The sequence below is a fragment of the Buceros rhinoceros genome, unplaced genomic scaffold (genome assembly GCF_000710305.1).
Source record: "Buceros rhinoceros silvestris isolate BGI_N320 unplaced genomic scaffold, ASM71030v1 scaffold225, whole genome shotgun sequence".
Taxonomy (NCBI): domain Eukaryota; kingdom Metazoa; phylum Chordata; class Aves; order Bucerotiformes; family Bucerotidae; genus Buceros; species Buceros rhinoceros.
In genome coordinates, this window is record NW_010414346.1 from 19,003 (window position 1) to 29,796 (window position 10,794).

The following is a 10,794-nucleotide window of genomic DNA, read 5'->3' on the forward strand; positions in this document are numbered from 1 at the left end:
TATCTAATAGAGGAATCTCTCACTTACAGAAACGCAAATTCTTACCAAAATATTGTCGCTGGCGTCCCAACTCCAATATTTCGCAGCCTCTGTTCTAACATCTTAGAACAGAGCGAGATCCCTTTCTCTGCCTTAGCTTGTCTCCGAGAAGAGACAGCTTTCTTAGTTCTTTCTGCTGCTTCTGCTATCTCTTCGACAAGACTCCCGTTTATATAGCAGATGGACGTGCACTGTGGTCAAATATCGGAGATGGGATCTAAATGAGTTTTTGACAAAACTCAGACTTGCAGGCACCGTCTCCACAGGGGTCTGGAGCCCTGCTTTTGTGTACAAGCACCTGAACGGAGGTAGCAGGAGGGCTAAGGTTCCTGTCCTGGCGTCTGCCTGTCTCTGCTTTTGTTCTAACACAGGAAGGGTAATTAAAACCCATCACAGTCACTACCACTAGGCTACAAGTCCTGAAGAAGAAAGGACTGAGAGAAAGTCGTTCATTATTCAGGATAGTTAATAGGATTGGTATCATTAAGCCCAAAAATCTCTCTTAACCTTGTGAGAAGGAAACAAAGGGATGTTGTTCTTGTATCTAAAAGGAACTGATAAAGTAAACAGGAGGCAGTCTTGCGAGACAAGAAAGAAACCAGAGGGCAATTAAAAGAGAAAAGGAACCAGATAACGGGCCATAAAACACTGAATCTGTCAAACTGGGGTTGACTAGGGTGGATGGGCCTGTGGAAGCAGCACTGCGCCTGCTTAATAGGCTGTTGAATATTACTTTCTCCTCCTAGGGGAGGCATAAGTCCACGATAATGAGACATGCGATGCATGAAGTTGCATGATCCAATGTTACCTGTAACATGTAATAGGTGTGACAGGTAAGTCTGTAAATCTTGGAGTACCCAGCCATGGGGAAACAAGGGAGGGATCTTTCGGCCAGGAATAGGGTGTAAAACTTCATGTATTTTTCTGACAAATGGTGCCTGCTAGCTAGACACTCGCTCTTGCAAGAACATAATAAAACTGAGTGCTTCATTCTGGGGTCTGACCTGAGTCTCTTTGGTGAGGCTTTCGCTTGTTTCTTACAACCTTTATGGTCGGTTCAAATAGGAGCACGGTCTCTTCCTCTTGTTTCCGTTTCAGCTCCATGAGACTTGCTGTGGGAGCAGAGAGAGGGGGAGCCGATGCCATCTGCCACAGAAGTGTCACGGAGCGCCAACAGAAATTAGTTTATTTCCTTATAGTTGTTGCTATTATTTCTGTTATTGTTGTTATGGTTTTCGCCCTTTACTGTCATTGTAATTAACTGTTGTGTATAATCTGTTTCCATGGTCCCCTTTTTTTCTGCTTGTTGTTAATTGTTGTGGACCTTGGTGTTTATATGTTTCCAATAAAGCTGAGTTCCATTGTTCTGTTAATCAAAAAGTCTCTTTTTTGCATCTATGGTGAACCTTTTCAAATATTTCCATTGGTTGTCCCCCAGCACACTCACTGGGGTCGGCAGGGGGAATTTCCCGTTGCTGATAAATCCATGAGATCTGTTGTGGGATCAGAGGGCGGGGGCAGTTTGTGCCTTTGGGTTCCGCATTTCTAACACAAGCTGCAAATTTGCAAGGGGCAACCCGCCCACTAACTCCTGGGGCATATCTCTTTTCATCCCCTCTTTCCACATTTTATTTCTTGAAAGCTGGTTTAAATTTGGCTTGTCCGTATATTGGAACTGCTGGGCAATTTCCTTCACCAGTCCTTTTTTCCACAACAGTTCTTTGAGGGATTTGGAGGGGGTTCCCATTTTCCCCTTTCTTGCCTTCTGCTCTACCTTTCCATCATTATGATTTTAGTCTGGGTTTCCAGCGAATTCATCCCTACCCTCCTACCACAAAGAATATCTCCCCACAATAGTCTGGTGTTTCTAAGCTCCGCCTCTGCTTCAGAGTTTTCAGTGAGCCTTCTGATATGCATCCACCCTCCTTCCCTGACTCACTTATAAGGGGAGAGAGAGGGTGTTTCCCACTTGTTCTGCCTCTTCTACTTTGTCTGCTTCCAGCAGTGGGAGCAACTCGTTGATTTGGGAACCAACACTTCTAGTACCTTAGTGGGTTGTTTATCCATTAATTCCTTTGGAATCCTTTTCTGTAAACCTTCGATCCATAAATTAGGGCTTTTTTGTCTGTGGTCTTCGCTCATCCCTTGCCTCCTGTACATGTCCTTGTTTACCCTTTTTCCCAGAGAAAAGTTGCACAGAGGGGGCTTTTATTCCTCATGTCAGAGTCCTTTTGGCTCCAACCTGGAATCTGGGGTCACAGCGGGGCCGTATTTTCACCCATAATTAATCAATTCTTGGGCTACCTCCCCCCATGTCCACACCTTTCTCTCTGGGTGTTTCTGTCGGATGTAACCATTCCTTCCAACGCAGCAGAGACCTGATCTCTGGTGCTAAGTGACACGGAAGCACCCACAAACCAGTCAGCAGCAGCTATCTGAAAAACGTGGATTTATTGCAAACAAATTTGCCTGGCACTGACCAAATTAATTAGAAGTTCAGATGTCAGTTGGGAATTATTACTGCACAACAGATTGTGAACACTAAAGAACACAGGCTAAGAAGATGAACCAAAGTGTGCTCACCTCACTGATATAAAGGGAGAATCTCCCACTTAGAGATACCTAGAGGGTCACTCACCAATGCCGGGGTGAGGGTCATTCAATCCCAGGGAGATACACTCAGATGGTGTTCCAATATGAGGGGAGTGCTGAGAAGTATCCTTGACCAGCATCCCAATCCAAGAGGAGAGTCTCTGCACTGCACGGCCTGTGGCTCGGAGGAGAACCAACTCAAAATGGTTTCCCCACAGGGCTCCTTTTATACCCTGGTCGAGTGTTAGCTGTGGTCATTTTCAGTCCACACAGGCAGGAAGGCATTTAACAGAGTCTAGACTTTGAGGCACCAGATAGCCCTTGGGGGTGGCACCTGATGCTTATCAGATGTTCCTGCAGGGCCCTGTCTTTTGTGCAAGCTCCTTGCAAGCAGTCAGGGGGGTTGCATTGCCACATTAAGAGACTTAATTTGTCCCTGTAACTGAATTCCCATAGCTCTCAAAGGATCTGGGAATCCTGGTATCGGTGGGGGCGTCATTCTCTCAGGGTTGACAGGCATCATCGTGGGGGACACCTGGTTTGGCTTGAGTTCCCGATCGTACATCATTTGGAGGCATGTGGCTTTTTGCACGCTTTCCACTAGCTGATTGGCCGTTCCTATTATAGCTAGTGTGTCTCCCCTTTCTAGTGGGCTTAAACCCCCAGCCCAATAAGCTGCTAGTTGTGTTAATGACCAGGGAGCTCTGTGGTTTCCTGTAATTTAAAATACTCCGGGTCCCCTATATCCTTTGGCTTCTTTTTCAGTTAATATTATCTGGTCCTGTCCAGTCAAAGAGACTCTTCAAACGTACTCCGTCTCCGACTCTGGCTGTGCGACCAAAATCCTTTAGTTTAGCCAATTCAGTCACTGAAAAGGGAATTTCTTTAGTGATAACTTCCGGGGAAGTGTCCTCCTTCCCATCATAAATATACTCGGTTTTAGTCAGGGGTCCCAGGGAGGCTTCCAATTTGTCTATACGTGATTTTAAAACCTCCGATTCATCCCTCAGGTAAAACACATCAGTTTCACTTCCCCAAAACAGTATCTTGGCGTTCGCCATCAGCAGAAGAATCATTTTTCACTAGAAGTTGCTCTTTAAGCACTTTTCGCAATAAAACAACCTGAGAACGTTCCTCCTTTAATTGATCTTGTGAAGTTTTTACCTGCTCCTGTGGTGATTAAATCAGCTGCGGCTCTGCAGTATGTCTCTGTTCCCTTTGCTCCACTGCAGCCACAAGAGCAGCTCCTAAAACTGCACACAAAATAGCTTTACCTTTTCTTGGGTTTACTTTTGCCTAAGTCTGTGAAATGGTCACCCTTTCAACCACATTTGATAAATTTGACCAATTTTCTCGTGCCCAATCCAGACCAGGTAGATGTTATAAATGCTGAATTGATTCACACATACATCGTGAATTCTCTTTAATTTAGTTTATTAAAAGGTTTGGATAAGGCAAAAGCAAGCAGCGCTGGGTGCGCATGGAGTAAGACTCCATCAATATGCACACCGTAAAGAATATTCAGTCCATATTTATAGACCTCTTCTTCTGTAATTTACGACAACATTTACGTCGACAATGTTGTTGCAGTTGAATTTATGATGACATTTACATTGACGATGTTGTTGCGTTTGAAGAATGTTGACAGCATCCGTCGTTTGAAGAATTGTTATGGTGGTGGCAGATGTGACCTTTGACTCCATCCTTATTGTTTCAAGTTTTGGCACTATTTTTACTTTGCCAGCCTTGCATTTTCCTTTTTCCTTTTTTCCTGAAACACCCATGCAGTGGGCCCTTGCTCTATTAGTAAAAGTTTTCCCGGTTAATATTGTTCAAATATTCATTTTTTTATACCTGTCATGGTATTTCTCCATAGTGACACAAATTAACATTCCATTTATCACATAGAGAAGGTCTAGACTTCTGTTTCTCAAAAAAATTCAACAATATCATTGTATTATTTTTCTTATCTATTTTCACTTCCTTACTCATGTTTGTTTCTTTTACTGGGGAGCCTGCATCCCAAGTGTTGTTACCTCACATGAGCTGGAGGAATAGACACCAAAGAGTGAGGTCAGCCTGCCATAATCCCCACTAAATCTCTAAACGAGCCCTCTACAGCTATCACGAAAGCCACTTGCATACAAGGCATGCACAAATGAGGACCCATGATGTCCCACTATCTGCTACAGAGTTTTCAATGTTAAAACCATGGATTAGAGAAGGCCTGGCAATTCTTTAACACTATCTGCCTGCAAAATGGGGTGAGATTAAAAGAGATACTGAATATAATAAAAGCCAGGGCAGTAATGCTCCTAAACAACTCCCTAAGTGGCTGGGATTAATGCACAGCATTGTTTACTACAGTAAATGAAATGGGCTGGGAGGATGCATCAGCTGAAAAACAAAACCCGAAGCCTCAGGGAGATCACAAAGCAAGACCCATGAAACAAGGAGCAGAAACTAGGTAAAAAGTAAACAAATTTTAAAACCTGCAAACAGAATATCAAGAATGGAGGAGTGGATTATGGAGGATTGCACTAGCCTGGGCATTCCCAGAGCCATGATCAGCCTACTGTCATTATCCTGAGCCTGACTGAAGCATTCCAGAAACCGTGAAAGGAAGGAATGCATTTCAACTCCTCCCGTGCCAGTCTCTAGGAAGGGAGACAACTCCTTCCTCCCTCTTAGGGAAGAACTGCAGGACTTGAAGTTAAAAAATGAGTAATACCTGGAAGCCACTTGAGCCTGCCTGTCTGGGAAGCGGAGGCTTATCAGCAGATAAGTGATGACAGCCCATACATTTTAATTTCAGTTGGTTCTCAGAGATAATTGGTGATATTTTTAATAGAAAATGGAGCACAGATTTCAATACTAACACAAGAAGATGCTGAGAAGCTGGGTGTGCACACTGAAGGGCAAAGAGTTAAGATTACCGGTGTGAACAGAGCATTTTTCTGTGTTGAACTGCTAAGGTAAATTTATGGCTTCCGGGAGAGGAGCACATGTCCAGCACCCCCTTTGAAATTAAAGACCACCATGAAAATGTCTTTGCTTTCAATGCTTTAAATGGACAAACCTGGCACCTGCCGAATGGCAGTGTGTGGTCCTTCATCTCAAACATCAATCCCAGCTCTGGCAGAAGTCAGAAGGCTACAGTGTGTGTACTTCGCACAGCCCCTGCACCCCTTGTGATTAAAAAATTGCTGATGCAGCACAATATCCAATTTCTGCTGCGGCACGAAATGAGATTTCTGAAGTCACAGCTGATTTGCAGAAACGACAAATTCCCTCCAGAACCCACTCCCCGTATAACTCACCTGTCTGGCTAGTTTGGAAGCCAGACAGATGACATTTACCAATTGACTATTGTCTCCTGAACGCTGATGGAGCCCCACCAATAGCTGCTGTACCGAAAATTGCAAAATTAACAGCTACTTTGCAAGCAGCATGTCCATGGGTGGCTGTGCTACATGTAGATAGGTTCTTTATTGTTCTCTTTAAGGAGGAGGATAACGAGAAACCTGCTTTCACTTGGGAGGCAATACAATATACCTTTAACAGACTTCCACAATTGCTCATGGACAGACCCGCAATTGCTCATGCAGAACTTTCACAGTTTCACTCCCCCAAGATGTGAAACTGTACCAATATATAGACGATATTCTGATTGGAGGGACTTTCCCCGAGAAGGTTGGGGAAGCAGCAGCAGCAGCAGTATGGAAAGCACTAAATAAAGCAGAAATTGAGATTTCACCCTGAAAATGTCAACGATCAAGCAATTAAGAAAAGTTGAAGAGCTGCAAATGCCCCAATCTAATGGGAACTTTAAGTTACTGGAGGAAGCACATACTTGGATTTTTCTATCATTTCCCATCCGTTATACTCACTCTTATGGAACAGCAAACCCTGGAAGTGAAAAAGAGAACATAAAGAGGCGGTCAAAATTGAAGCATTGAAAACATACCAGTTACTGGGACTAGTACACCCTGAGACCCTACTGAATGGGGTTTCCCTGAACATGCTGCTTACTGTAAACTGTTCCAAACTGGCCCCAATGGTCCGTAAAGACCTTTATTGTAAAAGCTCGTACTAAGGATAATGACCCAGCCACAAAGTGGAATCAAAAGGTAGATGAGCTAACCAAAATTAGGAAAATCACCTTAAATCCTGAGTGGTATTGATTGGGAGGATGGTCACATGAAAACCTAGGCCACACAGGTAAAGAAGCATTCTGCCTTGCTGCACAGAGTAAAGGCTGGCCTACAAACAGAAAATCCTATGAAACTATTCTTAGAGAATGTCTCCAGTGTAGATTGAAGTTACAAGCAGATCACCTGGATAAAGCACCACATCTACATGTCAATGAAGGGAAAACTTCATTGTCTACATGGCAATTCATTTACACCGGACCATCAAATCCTCTGCAGGATATTAGTACACCCTTGCAGGGGTGGAAGTAGTCTCTGGCTTGCTTGTGGTGACTGAAGTGTTGGAAAGCTGATGGGCGAAATACAGTGTGAAGTCTATAGTTCTGTTTCTCAAACCTACCTACTTCTGATAGTCCCCCAGGTGAGAATGACTCACATCTTTCAAGTAAGGAAGTGCAAGACTGGGCAAAACGAGAGAAAGTTAAATGAGTATTCCACACCCCACACTACTCCCAATCAAATGGGATAGTAGAAGAGCTAATGGCTTATTGAAAATTAGTATCAAACCATAGGAGTCTCAAGGGTGTATGTGACTTCCCAAAGTACTCCATCAATTAAATAATTGGTATGGGCCCACTGCAAGCCCTGTAAGTCAAGCATTCTTCGTAAAAACTGAGCTTAGGGCTGCATTTTGGGGAAAAAAGAATATCTGATGACATTACAGCCAGGACAGCCTGTGACAGTCAATCTATCACCCGTCAGTATTGTGCCAATGACTTTAAACTAAACCGCACGGCCCACTTACCTGGGAAGCTACTGATAGCAGTGGTACAAAACACGGAATAGTGCCTGATGGATTTTTCCTTCTTTTTAACAGGGTAACCTGTTGTGGCAGTTGCAGCCACCCAGATGAAGAAAGACTGTTGAGACACAAGACTTGTTAACTCTGGTGAAAATGTAAAAACATTTACTGACTTCACTTCTTCTGGCAAACATCTGCTAACTCGGGTAACCACAATATCTGCTAATTTTAGTCGCACCAGGGTTACACAGCTGGCTATTGTTACACCCACATCTCGGTTGAAAGCTAAGACCATATTTTTGACCACAGATCAGATTCAACTAGAGTATAAATGGACTCTCGCTGGAAGACAAATTGAGTTGGTTGTCCTCAAAGCAGGGGGTCTGCAGTTGAGGACTCTCCCCTTGGGCTGGGATGCCACCTGAGGAAACTTGTCGAGTTTCAGAGCCTTCATCTTGATTGAGGAGTGAAACATATTTTGGGTTAGTTCCTTTCTAGAACTCAAGCTTAAGTAAGATATGTAGTACTTAATTCCTCTTGGCATCTGGAACCTGTAGATTACTAATGTTGTCGGAGAACTAATGATTTTCAATTCAGATAAATTGGTTTTGAACTTACAATCTTTGTAAGTTAATTTTGTGAGCCCCTGTAAGACCTTTTCGGACTCCTCCCTCTGAAACAAGCCTCTATTTGCTCTTACAGCACCTCGCAGGATGGTAAGCAGAAATGCTGTGTCTTGTTACTATAAACTGATCACAGCAAGTGATTTAAACAAATTGCAACACTCATTGTGTTCTTCTTGATTAACCTTGGGAACTAAGCAATGGCTCTTACTTGATATATTGCCTCAGTGGGGAAGAATTAATGAAACGGATGACCAACTGATCGTGGATGCACAAGAATGTTTCTCTAGCACTTAGTTGTATCCAAGCTGAACTGTAGATGCAATCTGTGATAGCAGCAATTATAAGAGAAGGTGAAGAGGGCACTTTACCCACTGAAATTCATAAGGTAATTTGGGATAACGTACCTAATTATGAAAAATAATTCCAATCCTGGTGGTATTTAGTCAATTTTACTTACGATGCCATCAACAACAAGGCCACAGCTTTTGTCTTAACAGAACTCAGTGCTTCAGCATACACCATATACCCAACCATTGCACTAGGATTCAATCACAATGGAACTAAACTCTGTCCATTACAACATAGAGTATGAGCCCAAGGAAATGGAAACAAATGTCAAACTATTGATGAGAACATATGCGTTGTATGGGAACAAGTATTTATTAGTGAGAGTAACACCATCAAAGCTTAAGACATTTGTCTTGACATTGAATTAAATGTTTGTCATTTCAAAATACATCCTAATGGAACCCCTGAAACTTGTATATATTGGAAAAGTATGTGTAACAGAACTATTTGTGATTTTATATTCATAGGTACTCTTATTGTAGATACACTCAAATCACATGAATATTTGTGTTTGTATCTTTACAAAAATTATGGGATGTGACTTTAATTATTCTGCTTCTTTTACATCTTATCAATAGTTACCATCTAACTATACTATGAGTCAAGATTTGTTGCCTGCCCACATCGGAATGAATCTTAGATTGGTGAAGAAACAACCACAACATGATGACCTGAGTCGATTGTCACAACACATCCAGAACAATGGACAAAAATCCCTCATTGCCGTTCATCATGATACAGAAGACATACACCTTGTCTTAGAGAGAATGAAGAAGGATGGAGAACACCACTGGTGGGAAACTCCTCTTGGGCTGTGTCTGACAGCAACAGGAAATTTTAATTTCATGCTTCACCCAATCGTGATTTTACTAACTCCAGTATGTCTATTGCTTATAATTATATTGTATATAAAGGTTTGGTACATGATATAATCCAACTCCAACCACCTACACCATGCAAATTAATGCATAACAAATAGCTGTGCTTCACTGTCTACTTACAGTAGATCTGTAAGCGCATAAATTAGCAATATGCTATTTACGGCACAGGGGCAAGAGATGGCCCACCACTCTGTGAGGGTAAGGTGAACTGACTATAGTCACAGGATGGTGAGTAGTGATGTGCTCCCCTGCCCCCAACCTGACCTTTATTTCCTGCAACCCTGCTCAAGTGACAACGAGCAGTGGCAGTCCTAAGGGATGCATTTAGTTGTGATGGCTGCATCTGGCCTAAAGCAGATTCGGGGGAGAGAGAAAACAGCACCATAGCCAGGGACTAATTTGAAAATGTGCCCACCTAACCACTGTGCTGGTCAAATTTGGAAGAAACTAACATCTGTAGTCATTTATCTTTACTCCATAAATAGCGGACAGACAGCCCAGAGTCCATTGAGCTCTTCTGCATGGCAGCAGGCTGCTCACCAGGATCTCCCTTTGAATGAGTGGGGTCACCTGTCAAGATTACTCCTTAAGGTTCAGGAAGTCCCTGACACATCCGAATCTTGGTAAACTTTGAAATCCTAATTAAGTGATGTAAGGGATTGATTGCACTCCCCTTTGAGAAGGAGTTTAGGATGCAAGGGGGTCCTTTAAGAACCTCAGAACTTAACAGGAGGGTCTTCCTAAGAGTTTTGTCTGACCCTGTCCTCTATGCAGCAAATACTCAAGTATGCCTTCCCATTGAATCTTGTTAAACACATTTATTATCAAACTTTGTTAAATCACTGTTTTGTATCAATATACATATTGCCACTTATGAGAGAAGTGGAAATACATATACCGATATAAAACAGCGATTTTTCTCTTCTTGCAAGAGAAGTGTCTCCCTCCATCCTCAACACCATGTCAGTGCAAAGGTTCCCATAACCATGAACCTGTGACTTTCTGCTACATTTAAATTTCCTCCTATAGAACAGTGCTTGAAATTGTTGGAAAGTTATACTGTGATGTTGTCACAAAGTGATCCAACTGGCAGCCTGTGCTGACATCTGGGTACAAAACCCTTAGGAGGGTATCTGCCACTGAATGGAGGCAGGGAGTATGAGACGGAACTGTTACATGTCCGAGAGCCTGACACTGAGCCAGGTCAGACAGAGCAAGTGTGCTCAACCACACCTTCTGGTTGGAACGTAGATGGGTTGGCCTCAGGTGATGGAAAAAGTGTGTTTGTGTGTGCGAGTAGTAAGAAGCTTTCCTTAGCACAGTCTTCATCGCTTGGTCTGTTGAATTAATTGAAC

At 42.9% G+C, this 10,794-nt stretch overlaps 1 pseudogene; it reads right to left on the bottom strand.

Annotated features, from left to right (window-relative positions):
- Nucleotides 1-2,259: 2,259 nt before the first annotated feature.
- Nucleotides 2,260-3,692, bottom strand: LOC104494237 (annotated as a pseudogene).
- Nucleotides 3,693-10,794: the final 7,102 nt, after the last annotated feature.